The sequence below is a fragment of the Hermetia illucens genome, chromosome 3 (assembly GCF_905115235.1).
Source record: "Hermetia illucens chromosome 3, iHerIll2.2.curated.20191125, whole genome shotgun sequence".
Classification (NCBI taxonomy): Eukaryota; Metazoa; Arthropoda; class Insecta; order Diptera; family Stratiomyidae; genus Hermetia; species Hermetia illucens.
The window spans coordinates 88,513,483-88,532,723 of record NC_051851.1 but is presented as its reverse complement, the minus strand read 5'-3'; the positions used below and the strand labels follow the sequence as shown (position 1 = coordinate 88,532,723).

The 19,241-nt window shown below is 40.6% G+C and overlaps 1 protein-coding gene across 1 annotated transcript in view; it reads right to left on the bottom strand.

Annotated features, from left to right (window-relative positions):
- LOC119651479 overlaps window positions 1–18,428 on the bottom strand; it is a 57,788-nt gene extending 39,360 nt beyond the window's left edge. The window contains exon 1 of the mRNA XM_038055090.1: window positions 17,920–18,428. The gene's annotated coding sequence lies outside the window, so the exon portion shown is untranslated. The remainder of the gene's footprint in view (window positions 1–17,919) is intronic.
- Between the last annotated feature and the right edge of the window lie 813 nt (window positions 18,429–19,241).

The following is a 19,241-nucleotide window of genomic DNA, read 5'->3' as shown; positions in this document are numbered from 1 at the left end:
CTAACACATGGATCATTAAGTCCCGAGACTAACACACACATCGCGCGTGAAAAAGTGTTACCCAGAAAAGTTCCCGCTGAAAACAACCATTTGCCGAAAGGAAACGAAAGGGCTAAAGCCGGCCAAAGCGTGCGAAGACACAACAGTCAGCAGGCAAGGCCATGACCTCTGCGTTTTGGACATCAACGGAATTTTGCTTTTGGACTCTCCTCCGAAGGGCTAGACGATCAACAGCGACTACTATATTAAATTATTAGATTCATTGGTTCATGCAATTAAGCAGAAAAACCACACATGGCAAAGAAAAAACCGCTGTTTCACCAGTGTTGCACTATTGTTCGCAGATCTCAAAAGGAAGCTCCAGAGGCGGAGATTCGGCTCCGATCGTGAAGTTATAGCCGCAACTGGGGCCTATTTTTAGGCTAAAGATACAGTGTTTTATAAGAAACGCACCGAAAGTTCAGAAAAACGGTGGAGTGATTGTATCGCTATGGAAAGCAACTATCTTGCTGAATAAAGTCGAATTTTCCAAAAAAAAATGTTGGTTAGTCTCGGGACTTAATGAACCGTATGTTAAACTTATTGCCGAGGAAAACCTGCATCATCCTTCATTTAGCATCCTTGGGCAATTATATAGTAAAAACAGGTATTTATACATATTGCAAAGTCTTTCAACGTCTTTACGCAAGATGACCTTCAACAAGATTTCTGCGTTTCATCCGAAGCATGGGAATTATAAAATCCTAATATAATCTTCGATTGAGGCGTCTATTCCGCAATAATCTAATTAACCTACGACATTATAAGCTTAATCTTATGTTCGTGAATAATTATTTCCAAATTAAGAAATAATTCACAGTTTTCAGAATAATCTTTGAGCTCTTACATATGTACGTATGTATAATTTATTGTAATACAAGCCAAACATGCTGGAGGAAGGTCGCATTGCAAACAGAGCAAGCGGAATGACCCAAAGCATTTCGAGCACTTGTTTCGAGTTCTTAACCTGAATGAACCAATTGTGCGTGCCAGATTAGCATTGGTTAATACTGATATATATGTATGCAAACAGGTATTTAGTGGTTTTGCTCATTCTGGTAGTTTTACATCTACCAGCCTCAGGGACTCGACAACGCGGCCATCTTCCTACATCAAGTTAATTTATCAATCAATGTTATTTGATGTCTCATTAATTGAATCTGGCTACCGACTGGTGCTATGCATGATATTGCATTATATTGGATTTATGTTATCTCCATACTTTATTGTGAGATTTTCGGATGGGATTGGTGCTTATAAAGTTATCTGCATTTCGGGCATCAACTCTAATAATTCGAATACGAATCAATTTACTTTCTTTGGAAATGACCTATATTCCTGTTGAATATGTATTCCTTTCATTTCCTGGATTTGGACAGTAGATAAGATGGTAAGTATGTAATCTGCATGTTATCGAAAATCTGAAAAACGAAGTGCACGTGCAGCCTAATTTCGAAAGTTGGGAAACTGTTGTTTCTTTATCCGATACACCAGAACGAATGGTGGACCCCATGTTAGGTTCCATTTTACTGAACTTCCTTTTTAGTGTATCGGAAAAGATAGCGGTTTTTCAACGTTTTTCCCGGCTAGGCTTCATTTTTAAACTTTGAGTGACATGCATTTTCCCTTGAAGCACATCCTCGTAAACTTAATTCCTACCCCATCTCGTGGCGTTTTCCTTCTTTCCAGTCAAATTACTGCTTCTTGACAAAGAAAATATCAGTGTCACATTGAATTCAATATCGAATCTGATGTTGAAGATTTTAGGAATAGAACTCTTCTTATTTGTCTCTCTTCTTTTTCCTTAGCCTTTGTCCTCTTCACAAGCGGGCTCGGCTCGTCGTGATCGGTTGCGTCACTTTGCTCTGCCATTCGTCTGATCCATAAAGCCTCCGTTTTTTCAGCCGGCTTTTTGGTTGCTTCCCATCGACTTAACGCGAATTATTTGACCGTATTTTTTCCACGATCGGTGCAACTCCGTATCGATCGCGATACTGCTCATTGTCTTTTATAGTCGGCCAACATTCAGAACCATAGAGGGCGAGAGGATGGGCGATATTGCGATACATTTTGGATTTAAGAAATTCGTTGATACGTCGATCGCAAGTGATACCAGTTATGAAACGCCACTTGATGCATGTCGCGCTAATCCGTGAAACAATTTAATAACGCGGCATTCTTATACATTTTCCAATTGGTCAGCGTTTTTTTCATCGAGAGACTTATGGTAAAAGCGTTTCTTTTCACGGGCCTTCATTTAGACATCGTCGTTCCAAACTTAAGTGTCGCGGTCGGTGAACCACTTACCTGGCTTGGCGCCTCCGAGGATTGCATAGCCCATTTTGCGGATGATTTCTTCAACTTAATTCACAATTTTTCCACATTCGTAATGGTTGGTAATCGTCTAAATGAGATCGATGCGCGAAGTGTCAGCGCGTTCCTCACGCAGTTTTATCGGCGGCTTGATTTACAACACAGCAACCAACGCCGTTGAAGTGCGACCTTGCAGTCAGGGATGGTGTTAAAATGTCGGTGTCTTCTGGGAATATAGTCGATTTGCGTTTTACTGTTCCCACTATAAAGTGTAGGAAGATGAGATAATCATTTCATAAATCATGTGTTCTCAAATATATGGGTGTTCACAATCGACTATACACCCGCTACTTTCATTGCGCATTCTAAACTCTTTTCCCCTATGGCTTAAGATCGATCGGAATGGAAATATAATCATTCAGAGGCACGTCACAAGCCTTTGCATCAAGAAGTTTTTAGAAGGCGTTTCCCTCTGTATCAAGTTGACCTGTCTGTGGTGCGTATCCGGTGAAAAAAATGAGTAAAATGATCAACTAATATTGAGCTTTATCAGTCGGTCATCAAATCGTTTGAACATCATCGAAACCCCCGAGATGACAATGTTAACACGATATTAAGTGTCTGGGCTATATAAATAAAAAAGTTTGTAGCCATTTTTACCGAATTGGAATTATATGCCAAAGCGTTTGTCACCAGACCATCGGTTTTTTCGTAGAGAGCAGATATCAATGCGCCATTTCCGAAGGTTTTTTTTTGGGTTCCTCGGTGTTTCTAGTGAGCAGCTTTGCTTGGATTAATTTACTTGCATCCTTACGCCGTCCATGCGCCAAGAACCATATCTCCATATCTCGATAGGACCGGGGTCCGCCCTGCTTCGTCGACTGAGGTGAACGCCCTAGTATTTCTCCGAGGCTTATGACTCAATACGATCATTTTGTTTTTAACGACATTGGATGCATTTTCTTGGTCGGCTGTCACCAAGAGAAATCGGGAAGGATTTAGCATGGTGAAATAATGATATTACAAAGTATATTACCTCAAACTCTCCTCCTATACCTGGGCTTGGGACCAGCATGTTGTAAATAGCATGACGGAATTGGGAATAGGGCTGTTCAATAAAGTTTATCTCATTTTAAGAAAATTTGGAATTAAAATATAATAATATGTTACAATATTAACTTAAAGTTAGTTTTTTTTTGGCAGTTTTCATAATTCGTGGTAATATTATTTAGGTAATAAAAAGGAAACCGAGCATTGCACACGTGTTTGGAACTAATATTATATAACTAAGTAGTGAAACACTTCACAAACTCTCGACTTACAGAAGAAAATTTTAAGGGAAAGACCCGACCTTTGTGCCCTCTTTGCTCGCTTCTCCGTTTGCTTATGAAGAAGATTTAGAAAAGAGCCCACTCCACCTCCCCACATTATGTCCAACTGGAAACATGCTTCCAATTTACGAGTACATCAATCATCCTAGTCAACCCGACCCAAAAAGACCAAGATACCATGATATTCGCTCATTGATCTCCCGGCTCCCGCTAAGTGGAACTGATCGAAGCTTTACGTGGTAGGTCGCATCCAGATCTAATAAGGCCTGAACAGAAGTGAAGTAGAGGATACAACAATTATAGGTTTCCCTTCCTCCATCTCGGCTCCGGCTCGTCGAGTTTTTTCGGTCCTACTTACCTAGTCGAGCCTTAGTTAGATGTATTTAGATAAATGTCATTGTTATCTTCTCAATTAGGTTCTTCAGATACGAGTGGGATCCCGATGGATCAAATTAAGGGCACGTGACGTTTTTTATTACCGTGTGAGGGGATTTGAAGTGTTCCATATTTCCGAGCCCCACCTAAGACAAATACGCGGAAACACGCGTCAACGAAAACTTCATAGTAGTTTTATTATTTGCGGACAGCCTTTCATGATCAATTTTGGCATTTTTTTAGGATTTTAGTATAGCTATGCCCTCGTGGTTGATTTTCACTCAACTCAGATGGTTGTTGTAGACATCTCTTTTTCAACACAAATTACAATTCTCATCCGTGAGAGTGATTTTTGTAATTCTTTACCTCAATTGATCACTATCTTTCTTGTTTCCTTTTTCTTCTTTTTAATCTCTTAAGTAAGTCGAGATAGGTACCTAATAGGTAATATTAGAAGCTAAACGGGAAGACGATAAAAGGTGAATCAGATACAACCTTGAGGTATACCAGAACTTGTGACTCTGAAATCTCCAAATTAATCCAAGGGTATTTGACGGGAAAACAAAAGGACGAAGACCGGTAGAAAAATCCCGAAAGCGCTCTCTACCTGGATTCCGAAATTAGCGGACACATCGATGGATCCAGATGGTTTGGAGGAAGGATAACATGAATGCAAAGGACCGAAATGTGCTGCAGAGCCTCGATGACGACCTAATAGGCAAAGTTTTACCTTCCGCTTTGTGTAAACAATTACCTAATTTTCTTATGAAGTCATTATTGTACTTAGACTTTGAAATTATATAGATTCACAACGTAGATTGTAATGAGAGTGTCATATTCAAATGATTGGCAAGATAACTTTACACTTCAATAACCAAATTGATGGAAATCGACGTTGTCGGTGATAATGTTTGTTCGGGAAGCAGAAGCCCCACCATTAATATTGATCAGAAGAAAGTGCACTTTATTCCTTGAAAGCAAAATGATTTATTTTAGTAGTGAAAATTGAAGCTCGAAAACTTCTACAGAAAGTTTTAGACCATTACAATGAACGTTGTTATTTGAATGAGAAAAAATCTGATTTTTCTATAAGAAAGCGGAAGTTGATCTTTATGCAAACTTCTAAAAAGAGCTAGACCTATTCGACTCGGATATTTTTCTACATATCATGGACATTAAAATGAATTGAATAGCTTTAGATACATTAGTATTATGGGATCCAAAAAAATGAGCTTCTTCAGGTATATTATGGACCTCATTGAATTGAATTAGCCTAAATCCACAGTGAAAAAAATTATGGTAATTACAAGCGATATTAATCTTTGTGTTGCCGCGAGCAAATACGAAATTATCTAAGTAGAGAAATTTTTCGGTACGTAGATTTTTTGACTAATAATTCAAATTTGAGGAGAGTAATGACTGAAAACCATGGTCGTTATGCCCGTATTCATCTGCATTTCAATAATTTCTGTGTCCTGGAAGCTATCTATTGAAAACTTATCCTATCTATAAGGGACATCCAAAAATTAATTTTTCCCATATTTTTGTTTAATAAACACTTTTCACTTGATACCAACTATATACGAGATTTCAATTCAAAACTGAATAGCATCGTGGTAGTGTTCACTTTTTCCAAGATATTTTTTAATTAATTTGAATTTAATTAGAAAAGCAAATTTTGATAAGAAATTAGGACACGATTACTTTATATGAATTTAATAATAATAATCGTTGGCGCAACAATCCATGTTGGATCAGGGCCTTGAAGTGTGTTAGAGCACTTCATTCAAGACCGTAACGGTACACTAGGAGGCAATGCGGTTAGCATTGCGCTCGCCCGAGATTATTACCCTGATGTGACTCAGGTACTCATTCGCAGCTGAGTTGACTGTTATTCGACGTCAAATTACGATACAAATCCCACTGATACCGTTAACGTTACCATTACCGAAATACTAAGCGGTACCGGAGGTAAGACCTGGAATTTTGAACTGAGACCACTGTAGGAGATTAATGTTGAATGGTCCTTATTGAATCCCAGTTGAGCATGTAGACTTAGAGTCCCATTTGTTTATCAACAACTTACAATTCGAAGAGAGTAAGGAGTGGAGTATCCACCTAATGGCCTTAAGTTTGAGTGGCTGGTTCTTTGTCTCTATGTACCGTTTCCAGGTTAGCCTTCTATTGAGATGTACATTGGGGCATTTAACATTTGGCTGGAAGATAGCAAAGCTGTTCATTTTCCCTCGAAGGAGACCTTTTTTCTCAAAGTGAAAGTATTTGCATTTCCTTGGATACCACTTCACTTACAAAGTATTATCGTATGTGCTTTCCTATCCCATGTGACAAGTCGTAAACGGTTGTGTTCGGGACGACGTGGGCGCACATCAATGCATTGCATCACATACACAGCACTAACACCACACCTTATGCGCGGATTTTTTTTTCCGCATGTACCGACGATAGTCGATGATGTGTAATACTTTTTCTCCACCATACAATTTCTACTAATGAGTCGAAAGACGAATCTCTTACGTTAGTCTTCTTGCTTGTGCCATATTTAGAAATACGGCTGTGCAAATCGAGATAAAGATGTAATTCGGTGAATTTGCTCTAATCAGAATTGATTATCTGATATTACATTGCTGTCTGCTAGAAGTTAAAATTGAGTCGGATAATATTGGATATGCAGTCTACGATGGAAATCTCTGTGTTACCAGTAATATTTGAACCGGGGACAACGTGATGGGCAAATTGATTTTCAGCCAACTCAGTGTTTGGTGTAGCGTAGTGTTTGGCTTTGTGGTTATTTGCTTCTGTAAGTTTACCCCCTGGCCAGCTTCAAGTGGTATTATAATGAATTTGAAGCACCCACCCCATTGAACAAAAACGGAGAAAACTTAGAATATGAACGAAGATACTACTAGGCTGACCCTACTCCACAAAAGAGTGAAGTGGAGATATGCAAATATGTATATATTATGTGAAAATTGTTGTAACCCTTCTCAGGGCTTTAGCGATTTTAGTCCGCTGCTATCGTGAAGATCGTAGGATAAACCCCGTCAGCAGTCCCCTAGTCCATAAAAGAAATGGAAAGCTGCACGAATTCGAGCTCTCTTTAATTCTGAGCAGGTGATAAGCCCGCAGCAGCAGTGCCGGGACAATGAGATCGGGAGGTTAACACTCAATTAATTCAACCATCGTACCGCATTCTTTTTAATAATTAGTGAATTCCTGGAGAGAACCATCTGAAAAAACAAGTACTCTGGTACACGAAAGAATCCAAAACAAGTCGGGAAGTGAGAGTATCCACTTTCGGGTGATATTGACATTCATAGTCTTCAATTTTCAAAGAAGCAACAACTTTGACGTATTATAACTTTGTTAGTGATAGTGCGATTTCCATCACCTGGTATGATTATGCTCTACTTTATAGCTTACATCAATGCAATATTTCTTGGTGCTTGGATTATAGTATTATTATAGTAAAATACTATTATTAACTTTATTTGAACAGTTATCGGTATGGATGGTATGTCGGAGCCCAGGCACCATATAGCGATAGCTTCCTGATTTTTTTCAAATTTTTCGATTTGATATTTTCTGAGAATGGCCCCCTTAAAGAAACGATCACTTTCAACCCCCGCACTCGCTACCTTTCTAACAAATGTCAAAACTAAGACCGGCTTTGAAAAGTACTACCCAGACCTTTAATTTGATACCCCACATGACTATATTTGATGAAAAAAAGTTTACACCCTCCTTTTGCATGTAAATTCGACGTAACAGGATGTAACTCATTGTATGCGTGAGCGTTCACAGTTCCCACCTTTCTACCAAATTTGGTGTCAATCACTATAACCGTCTCCGATAAAAATGTGTGTGGCGACAGACAGACAAGCAGACTGTAAACCGATTTTAATAAACCTTAAAAAAGATGAAGCAGAGCCAGGGATACGTGGAGTAAATCGAAACAACCACCTATAGGTACGCCTTGGCCAACACTACACTTTACTTCAGAAGTATATGAGAGAAACCTGTGCATCAAAGGGAATCCGTGGAAGTGGTACAGATGTGCTAAAATACAGCTAGGCAATGTTGAAAGCTGTTGTATACCTTGAAAGTAGCAAGAATGTTAGCAGAATCGCACTACTCAAACGCCGGGAAACGATGTAGCATTAAACTGATTAGCAAGATACAACAGTACAAGGCAATAAAAAGAGGTTGCACTTGCAGGAGAGGAATGCCAAAACACTACTTATTGGATGAGAACCTGAACTTGGAATTCGCACATGCACGCTACTGGATGAAGGGTGAATCACAACGGCCAAACTGCAAACATTGCAATGAGGAAGACAAGACGGTTTCTCATATCGTATTAAACAAGACATCGCTTGTTAGGTGGTGGTATACTACCTGCGAGTAGAACGAAACTATTCGCTCAAGCTAATTTTGGTAAGACAATCAATAAATCAATAAGTTGCAGTATAAGTTCTATCCTTTACAAGTTACTTCTCCATCCATCAAATGTATTTTGCAATTATCTAAAAAGTAGTTGACGTCCTCATCAAATTCATTTGTCACTAACCCCAAGAATTGCCTAATAATAATTACAATGAAATCGAAATGTAAATTATTACTTTTTATAGCAACCTGAAGAGTAATAGGTTACCTATAAATGTCAACTTGTTAAGCACCACCAGCAGTTCTTCTTCTTTAGGAAAAAGACGAGTTTTAATGATAGAAAGCGAAGTACAAATATCTAACGGCTAAAGAACATATATTCTTCTATGTATGACTGGCATCTGAGAATTGGAGAAGCTCAAAATATTGAGGACAGTCAGGTACAGCCTCACACTTCGTACTCCTGCTTCAACCTAATATTTGCTCTATCTGCATCTTCAACCCGACATTGGAAAAGGAGCGTTTCATTTTCACGTCTTTGTTATTTGGACACGGAAAAATGATTGAGAACGGCGAGGAACAGTCAATGCTACTTTTGTATCAAACCGACTTTTGTTTCAAACCTTTTATTCCATACACGAAAAGAGAGTAGATGTATGTGGAATTTGGAGGAAGTACGGTAAAAACAGTTCCCAGGACATGAACGGGAGCACCTTTCCACTTTTAGCTACTACTTGAAATCTAAAACTTGAATCGAAACCTCACTCATTTAAGTGCTAGCGCTGTTTCAACTTTTGTGCAAACTAAAACCTGATTAACATCGGTTCAATATTTTTTGTCCGTCTGTCTAACTGTCTGACTGTCACACGCGCTTTTCTCAGCAATGGTTAAATCATCAACGAAATTTGGTGAGGAGGGAACTGTGAACGCCCATACATGCAATGAGTTACATCCTTTAAGGAGAGTTCTTAATACATTCAAAAGCGGGGTGTAAATTTTTTTCTTCAAATGTAGTCGTCAGGGGGTATCAAGTAAAAGATCTCAATTAGTACCTCCCGAAGCCGAAGTTTTGACATTTGTTTGAAAGGCGGGGGAGTGTGGGGGCTATAAATTGGTCATTCCTTTCATGGACCTACTCTTAGGAAATACCCAACCGAAAAAAAACGAATCATGAAGCTGCTTCTATACGGTTTTCAGGCATGAAAATACTCTCCATACCGATATCTCCTCAAATTAAGTTAATAATAGCATATTACTATGTTTTAGCCAAATTGACTAGAAACCCCCCTTAAATTTGCGTTTGACTCATGTAGTAATATAGACTGAAGCATGATATCGTAAAGTTTTCTACCAAAGTTACACTAACTCAAAGTTGCCTCTTCCGTGTAAATTTACTTTGACCCAAAACACCCAATCATTATCATCAACGGCGCAACAACCGGCAACTGCTCAAGGCCTGCCTTAATAAGGAACTCCAGACATCCTGGCTTTGCGCCTAGGTCCACCAATTCGGTATCTCTAAAAGCTGTCTGGCGTTCTGGCCTACGCCATTGCTCCATCTCAGGCAGGGTCTTGCTCGTCTTCTTTCTCTCACACACTCAATATCACACTAAAGTGAGTAGTTAAACATGCTAAATGCATATGCATCACGGACTACATACAAATGGAATAGTTCTGCACTCAAATATATGTTTTAGTATACCACAGGGGAAAGGAAAGGAAACTCTATTCTATGGGCGAGAATGCCTGTTTTATAAGAAGTTGAAAGATAAAACAAGAGCACATGGAGCTTAGTTGGGAAACATGCTGATAGAGTAATGTTACCTTCATTCTCCTCCTAAAAAACAAAGGTTGGAACCGAAATAGAATTTCAACAAGAGCTCCAGTTTGATGAAACCATTGGGCGCCGTTTGAAAAGGATAATAAAATGATCAACCCAAGTTGATCCAATCCAACCTAGTTCGGAGCAAATACTGATAAACCGCGCTTAAGATATCCGATTTTTGTATAATGATGTGTACAATGCAGTGCCAAGGACCCCAAGAAAGCAAAAGCAAGCAAAAGCAAGCAAAAGTGTTTTAGTTTAGTTTAGTTAAATGGGGGGAGCCGCAGCTCCGAGCACTCAGGCCATTATTAGGCCCATTGTACTATCCCCGTAAGTTGCCTATTCAATGGCTTCCTGCCTACGGTGTTCGCAGGCTTTAGCGAATCTGAGAACATTCTCAAGAGGCAGAGAGTGTGCAGATTCTTCATTGAAGAAAACCTTGCCAAGGTGTCTTCGTCTGAGATCTGAGGATGCCGGGCAGCTGCATAAAAAGTGCAGGGCAGTTTCCTCCTCCTCCTCACATTGGCTGCACACAGCCGAAACCACTACCCCAATCTTTTCCATATGGTAGTTTAAGGGGCAGTGTCCCGTCAAAAGCCCTACTAGGGTTTTCATGTCCCACTTCTTAAGGGACAACAAAAATGCCGCTCTAGTGGCCCTAGGCTCCTTTACAAGGATTTTCGCTTGCCGGCAAGAGTCCAAATTTCTCCACTCGGTTGCGTGAATCCTTGCAATTTCACCTTTCAGAGTAGACTTGACAGTAGATGGTCGGATTCCAAGAGCTGGTTCTGGGCCCACCATTGTGGATCCAGACCCTCGGCGAGCCAGTCTATCAGCCCCCTCATTACCGGCGATGTTAGAGTGCCCCGGCACCCACATTAGGAATGTTTCGTTCAGTCGGCCAAGTTTCAGCAGCACCTGACGACAACTCCACACCAACTGGCTTGATATGTTGTTGCCATCTAGTGCTGATAATGCCGCCCGACTGTCGGAACAGATTCGAATGGTGCGACCCCTCCATTTTTGTCGCAGACATTCTTCTGCTGCCAATGAAATGGCATATATCTCCGCCTGGAATATGGTCGTCATTTTTCCGAGGGGTCGGGCCAGTTCTATAATCGGATTCTCCGAGAACACGCCTGCACCCGATCCATCCTCCGTGACTGACCCATCGGTGAAGATTATTAGGTCTGTAATCTGAAAAGACTCATGGCCACTTGTCGACCATTCTTCTCTTTCGGTGATTACGACAGTGTATGTCTTTTCAAAGACGAATCTGGAAACCATAAGTTAACTTGGAGTCGAAATGTACTCCTAAGTACTTGACTGTTTGTGCCAGCTGGATTTCCGCCCCTGCTAAGGTGGGTAGCGTACCCCACCTGACATTCTTAGTGAACATAACTAGTCCAGTCTTTCTAGCGTTCACCGTGAGTCCATTGCGGAGGCACCAGCTGTGGATTACATGCAGAGTTGCACTCAAGCGGTCACATACTGTGTCCGCAAACTTGCCGTTAATTATTACGGCTAGGTCGTCCGCAAATGCTTGCGCGAAGACTTTTTTGTCCTCCAGGAGCCACAGCAGGGTATCCATCACCAAGAACCATAACAGTGGAGAGAGAACCCCTCTCTGTGGGCAGCCCCTGAGACATCCTGCTTCAATAGACTTCTGGCCGACCGATATGTGGATTTTTCTCCACTCTAGCATGTGAAGGATCCAACTGATTAGCAGCGGTTCGATTCCATGCTGTCTTGCCGCATCACAAATTGCCGCAAATGAGGCATAATTGAAGGCACCTTCGATGTCCATGAATGCGCCTAAAGCGTATTCTTTATCGGACATCGCCTTTTCAATTTTTGCCGTAAGTTCATGGAGTGCTGTCTCCGTGCATTTGCCTTTCTGGTAGGCGTGTTGCCTATGGTGAAGTGGCCATTTAGGAATGTGTGTATCCCTTATGAACCGATCTACTAATCTTTCTAGTCCTTTTAGCAGAAAGGACGTTAGGCTGATCGGTCGAAAGCTTTTTGCGTCTGTGTAGGTGAGTTTTCCTGGTTTGGGAATGAACAACACCTTCACATCCCGCCATCTAATTGGAATATAAGCGTGTGCTAGGCATGCCCGATATATATTCCGAATGTGTCGACCCAGGGTATCCATTCCTTCTATTACTAGCGCAGGAATGATGCCATCCGGACCTGCAGACTTATATCTGTGGAACGAGCTAAATGCCCATTTCACTCGCTCCAGTGATACTATTTTGCATGCCAGATTCCAATCTCTCGGCTGAGGGCTGTATGCACCTGTTGGCCCCGAGATTAGATTTTGGATGCTGCCTGGGAAGTGTACTTCAAGCAAATGATTTGCCGTTTCTTCGTCACTTTCTGTGTACTTCCCATTCTGTAAACGTAAGTAACCCAGTTTCTGGCTACGTTCTTTGACCAGAATCCGCTTCAGTTTTGAGGTTGCCTCAAGAGAGTTAGTCTCTTCGCAAAAGCGTCTCCAAGATGACCGTTTGGCCGATCTTATGCTCTTCTTTAGAGCCTTCTGTGCCTCTTTATAGCGATTCCAGCTAGTGCTTGATTCGCCCTTCAGAGCACGATTAAGGAGCATCCTTGTCGTTCTCCTCTGTTTTGCCAAATCCGAGTTCCACCATGGTGTTTTACCCTTCTTTGGCATCCTGAGTGGACAGCTTTCTTCGAAAGCTTCTCTCATGCTAGTTGTGATCGTCTGGGTTGTCTTCTCAATTCCAGCAATGGATTTGATGCGCCTCCCAGGGATCGTGACTCGGGCGTTCAATTCTGTTTGATACATTACCCAATCTGTCTTCCTCGGATTCCGAAATGGAGTGGGTGGAGGTAGATCCATGCCCATAACGAAATCAATGCATCTGTGATCCGAGAGTGTGACATCGTTTGATACTCTCCACTCTCCGATCAGAGCCGCGATGTCAGGAGATGCCACCGTGATGTCGATGACCTCTCGCCTGACCACAAAAAAGCAAAAGTGTTACTACTATCTTAATTGCTACCGAAAGTGGACTCTACACTTTGTGCCCAAACAGGATGATAGGTTATGTACGAAACCAAAAGCGAGAAGGCATCGCATGAAATTTTTTTGCAAAATGGATTTTCATGTTCTGAAACATTTAGAACATTACACGGAGCTTTCGGTGAGCAGGCTTTGTTGGGAGGAATTGATAACAAATGCGTTAGCGTTAAGACCAAATATCCATAGATGTGCTGATCAGAAGGTGGAAGTATGTGAAAAGGCAACAACTCCATTGCGGATTATGCTATGCAGTGAGTTGCACAGAACCACATGATACAATAAATTGGAGGAAGAGTGCAAGCTTTTGGGAAAGTCATGGGAAGAACTGAAGCACATTATCAGACAACAATAACAATGGCGCGCAAGTGCAGTAGGTGGTGGGTGCTAGTGATTCACATCAGCCAAATTGTAAACAAACTCACTGCGAGTAAGAAGTGAACATTTTTTCGAAACGGTGATATTGACTCAATATATTGCGATCTTACATTCATTTACAGGACTTTGTTCAGTTAGACATGGAAATTCTCATGATTCTAGAAGCCATCAAGTGCTTTCTGGGCTTCTGCGCTTTTGAATCTTCGTTTTTCGCTTTTGAACGATGGCGTGTAGGCCCGGTTGACGCGGTATATATAACAATAATAATAGTTGCACAACAATCCATATTAGATCAGGGCCTTGAAGTGTGTTAGAGGACTTCATTCAAGACCGTAACGGTACACTACAGGATTATAGTACCCTGTAGGAGGCAAAGTGGTCAGCATTCCACTCGACCGAGATTATTACCCCGATTTGACTCAGGTACTCATTTACAGCTGAGTCAACTAGTATCCGACGTCAAATCATGATACAAATCCTACTGCCACCAATGAGATTTGAAACGCGACCTTCCGTACGACAATCTTGCGGATTTGTTATCATGACTGGATGTCGAATACCAGCCGCCTCAGCTGTAAATGAGTACTTAAGTCAAATCAAGGTAATAATCTCGGGGGAAGGCATGCTGACCACATTGCCTCCTATAATGTAGTGTAGTGTACCGTTACGGTCTTGAATGAAGTACTCTAACACACTTTCCTTGGCCCTGCTCCAATATGGATTGTTGGGCCAACGATTATTATTATTAAAAACCTTCGTGCTTCCAGGAGTCATAGCAAGCAGAGAGAACTCGCCCCTGTGGGCAGCCCTAAGACATCCTACCTTAAAAGGCTTCCATCTGACCAATATGTGGATCTTTCTCCACTCTACTCTTCGATGTCCATGGATGCGCCTAGGGGATTTTCATTTTCTATTTCATTGTTTGCCCTGAGCTCATGGATTGCCTTTCTGGCAAACACGTTGCTTCAATTGAAGTAACCCCCTAGGAATGTATTTCTTATGAACCAACCTATTAGTCCTTCAAGTCTTTTCAGTAGAAAAGAAGCTGGACTGATCGGTCGGAAGTTTTCTGTGTCCCTGTAGGTGAATTTCTTGGTTTGGGAATAAATATCACTACGCATCGCACGTCATCATGGCAGTTAATCGGTATATATTGTGAAAATATAGACCCAGGATATTCATTACGTCTATACTACTTTCTGAGTGTCCAGAGTCCAATCTCTCGGTTGATGGTCGCATATATGCATGTATGCACCTATCAGCACTCCAAATAAATGGTTTGCAATTTTTTTCCTTGATTTCTGTGTACCTCCCGCTCTGTAAATGTAGGTAAGCCAGCTGTTGGCGTATGATCTTTGGAAAACAGGTGCTTCAACTTTGAAGTCCCCTCAAGCGAATTTGCCACTTTGCAAAAGCGTCTCGATGATGATCGTTTAGTTGACCTTTCGCTCTTTTTAAGATTTTGTATTAGATAATTAAAATCGGTTTACTGTCTGTCTGCCAGTCACACGCATTTTTCTCGGAAACCGTTGTAGCGATAGATATCAAATTTGTTGGAAAGGTGGGAACTGTGAACGCTCACGCATACATTGAATTACATCATTGTAGGTCGAACTTAAGGGGGACTGCAAATTTTTTTCATGAAATGTGGTTTATGAAATGAAAGGCCTCGATTAGTAATTTCCGGTGCCGGTCTCAGTTTTGACATCTGTTGAAAAAGGGGGAGTGCGGAGGGCCGAAAGTGATCATTTCTTTCACGGACCCATTCTCAGAAACTACTCAAATTTGAAAAAAATCAGGAGGTTGCTAGGCTCCAAAATACCCTACCCAACGATATCTGTTCAAAAAAGTTAATGATGCTATATAGTGTATAATATATAGTATATTATTACAATTTTTAGTAATTGTCTGGAAAACCCCCCATAAGTGCATCCTAGTACCAGGAAAGCAATGTCGGCTATGACATAAAGCATGATCCTGCCAAGTTTGGTGGAAATCGCACTATTACGAACAAAGTTATAATAGGTCGAAATTGTCGCTTCTGTGCAAATCCAAGACTTTGAATCTCAGTATCACGCGAAAGTGAGTATTCTGTGCTAGGTTCTAATGGGACAAATGTCCACTCAAATATTTTTATATAAGAAATACACAACACTTTTCATACCTGAAGCGTCCAGCTTCCGGTTTCCCGACTTGTTTAGTGCTTTCAGAGCTTCTTTGTATCGATTTCCTCCAACAGCGGAATCAGACTTTATGGCTCGATTTCCTTTGTTTTGCTAAATCCGAGTTCCACCATAGTGTTTTACCGTTCTTCTTTTTCATCTAGGTTGCTTCCTCAATTTCAGTAATGGATTTGATGCACCTTCCAGGGGCGTAACTCTACTACTCAATTCTATTTTGTACTTTGCCCAATACGCGCCTCGCGGATTTCGACGTGGAGTATTTTGAGGAGGATCCATGTCCATTACGAAATCAATGCGCTTATGATTCGAGAGCATGATGTAGTTAAATACTCTCCATTGTCCGACAAGAACCGCCATGTCAGAGGATGTCACCGTGATGTTGACGATCTCTCGTTTGAGCACTTTTAAGAAAGTGGGGATATTACCCAAGTTAAGGATCTGCAGTTCGGTTCCTACCAGACATTCTAATAGTATCAATGCTCTTCCTGATCATATACATATGTTAGGCGTTAACATCAAATCCTGATTTTGTGCGCATGTTTCTACCATTGGCATATTGGATAGCTCTAATGAATGTTCCACTGGGAACTTCGCCCAAGTCATAGGGAAAATAAGCAGCGCACCAAGCATAGAGGTTTATAGTAATAATAGATTTAGACCCAAAAGGTCACTCCGAGGTCAACGTGCTGACCCAGTTCAAGAGATAGGAGCTGGATCAAAGAAAGTATTGAACGCCATTCCGGAAATCAATTTAAACAACTGTTTCGCGGATTAGGAAAAACATGAGCGTAAATGTATTGTGCACGAGGGGGGCGAAATGTGTATATTTGGAAGATTGAGAACCTGAAAGTTTAGTTAAATTCAGGGAAATGTTATATTAGATTTCCGCAGTTCTCATACTGTCAAATGAAACTTGCCCATTAACGACCATTCGTTGTATCTATATTGGATGTTGAGTAAGAAAACACGAAATGTGGAAGAAAGTTTCAGCTCATTAAACCTAAACTCATCAAAATCCACACGGAAAATGATAGTCTCTAGATACACTGCCTCCAACGAATCCAATCTAGGAGGTGATGAGTTAAAGGAGAAACATTCCAAAAGTACTTTCACTAATCCATCTCCCAATAACGGAAGTCGCCCATAGTAAATTGATGAAATCTTCTTTTCCGGGAAGATCAAATGTACCAGAATGTAGGTTAACAATAAGAAATTAGTGGACCATTCAGTATTAAATTGTTTTTATATACAATACGAAACATTTGAATAAAGAAATAGTGGGTTCAGTGCAAAGGCATTTCTTCTTGCCGACCTTATTCTTTCGATTTGATTCACTCTATGTGAAATTGTTTTCTGCACGTCCCGCAATTATTCTACGGCCATTAATGCCCCAGTAGCTCCAAGCTTTTGAGGAATTTCGATAGTAGCGAGGTGAATAATCAATATCCGTGTAATAAGCCAGTATTTCATGTTCTAGTTTTAGTGCAATTTTGCAGTTTGTTTCTATTCCTAAACAATCGGCCAAAGTGAAATTTTATTTAATGAATAGCTAAACGGAATTTCTTTGACCCAATTTACCGACATTATAAAAAGGTAAACGAAACCGTCCGCAAATTGGTTGAGAAAAATATCTAAAATTCTTATTTGTACAAATTTCAGGCCGCAGCTAATAACAGACAATCAATCGAAATAAAATTAATTGGGCTTAATTAGTCGGTTGGGTTTTCGAGTGGAAATACAGCGTTTAGTAGACTGAACGACGTCGACTTTCTTAACCAACTTGTTTTCTGGAAGCATTTGCTGAACAATGATATTTACATTTACTTAACTAACTTATAATATAGATTTCACCTTGTAATATGCTACTTAGTATTCAAGAGTTTTTGTTGTGGCAATCGAGCACGAAAAATCCAATTTGCTGGTGCTGTATCCAAAATATTAATTTCAATGTGGGAGATTGCTCCACCGTGTAATTATGCCGCGTTTGGCAAACTATGAATAATACTAATGTCTTTTTGAATTACCAACCTGAAATTACAAACAACGTAGTATCCGTTGCCGCTGCTTGGAAAACTGCAGTCTATGCTGAGCTGGGTTAACTTAGGATAACAAATAATGTGAATGAATCTCTCAGCAATAGCTTCCTTATCAGAGATCAGGACCTCGTAGCAAAATTCACTGGCTAATACACCGAAAAATTGCTTAATTCAATTTTGGAAAGTTGCCCACGGTCTCAGATTAATACTCGAGCACACATTCAGATTCAGAAATCTGAAAATAATAGTCACAGCGTAATCCGTGAAATCTGATCTGATATATCCGCAGATATGAGTAAGCCCGAACAATATTCAATTTCACATCTAACTATTCTCCGCTGCGCGTCGTTACTGGTGAATGTTCGCGCACAATTTCCACACAGCGCAAAAGTAGTAACTACAATTCGAAGCCACTCTCGACGAACGCTTGGTTGGTATTCCTCTTGGGGCTCGCTGATCACATGCGAGTAAATCGTTTCAAAGCTGAAGCTAAACTAATTCAGATGCGGATTTCACCGATCAGATAGTGGACTGAAACCAAGCTGGGGCCGTGGAAATGTTGTTTAAGTCAACAACATAAGACGTTGATGAATAACGATCCCTTTCCACTTTCGGTTATTTGCAGAGCTTCTGCTCGTAAGCGGTGCTCGTATTGACAACATATAGTAAGTATAGGAAAGTATGGACGCAATTAGTTAGTCAAGTTATCGTGAATCAAAACATTCAGCATGTTCAATATATGGAATCTACATGAAACTGTACTAATAACATATAGTCCTAGAATAAGGGCATGACCCATTGCAAACACCAAACATAAGAGTATTCCCTAATAGAGGAAGGTAGTATGCAAAAGTTGGAAGCCAATGGATGCACTGTGATCTCCGTGTCCTTTTTTCGCTATTTCTTGGAAGGGCACGAATGCGTCTAACGTTTCTGCAGAGGTATTATGGAATTATATAAGTTATCTATGCCTCATGCTTACTCCTTTGTAGAACATGAAGTATCCAAACAATGTCATTTTAAGGTTTTGTTTTTAAAACAAAACTGTCTGCCTGTCTGTCTGTCGTTCTGTCCGTGTGTCTGTCACGTGCACTATTCTCAGAAACGGAGGGGGGGGGGGCTGTGAACGCTCACAAATGTAGTAAGTTACAGCTTTCTGCGTTTAGTTCAAACCATCGGGCGTCATTTTATTGTTGTTTCTTGAATATTACATTCTCAAAGGGACTGCTTCTGTTTCGTTGTCATTATAATTAATGGTGTATAAGTAATAAGCCCACAATAATGAAACAAGCACGAAGACGGTTGCAAATTCAT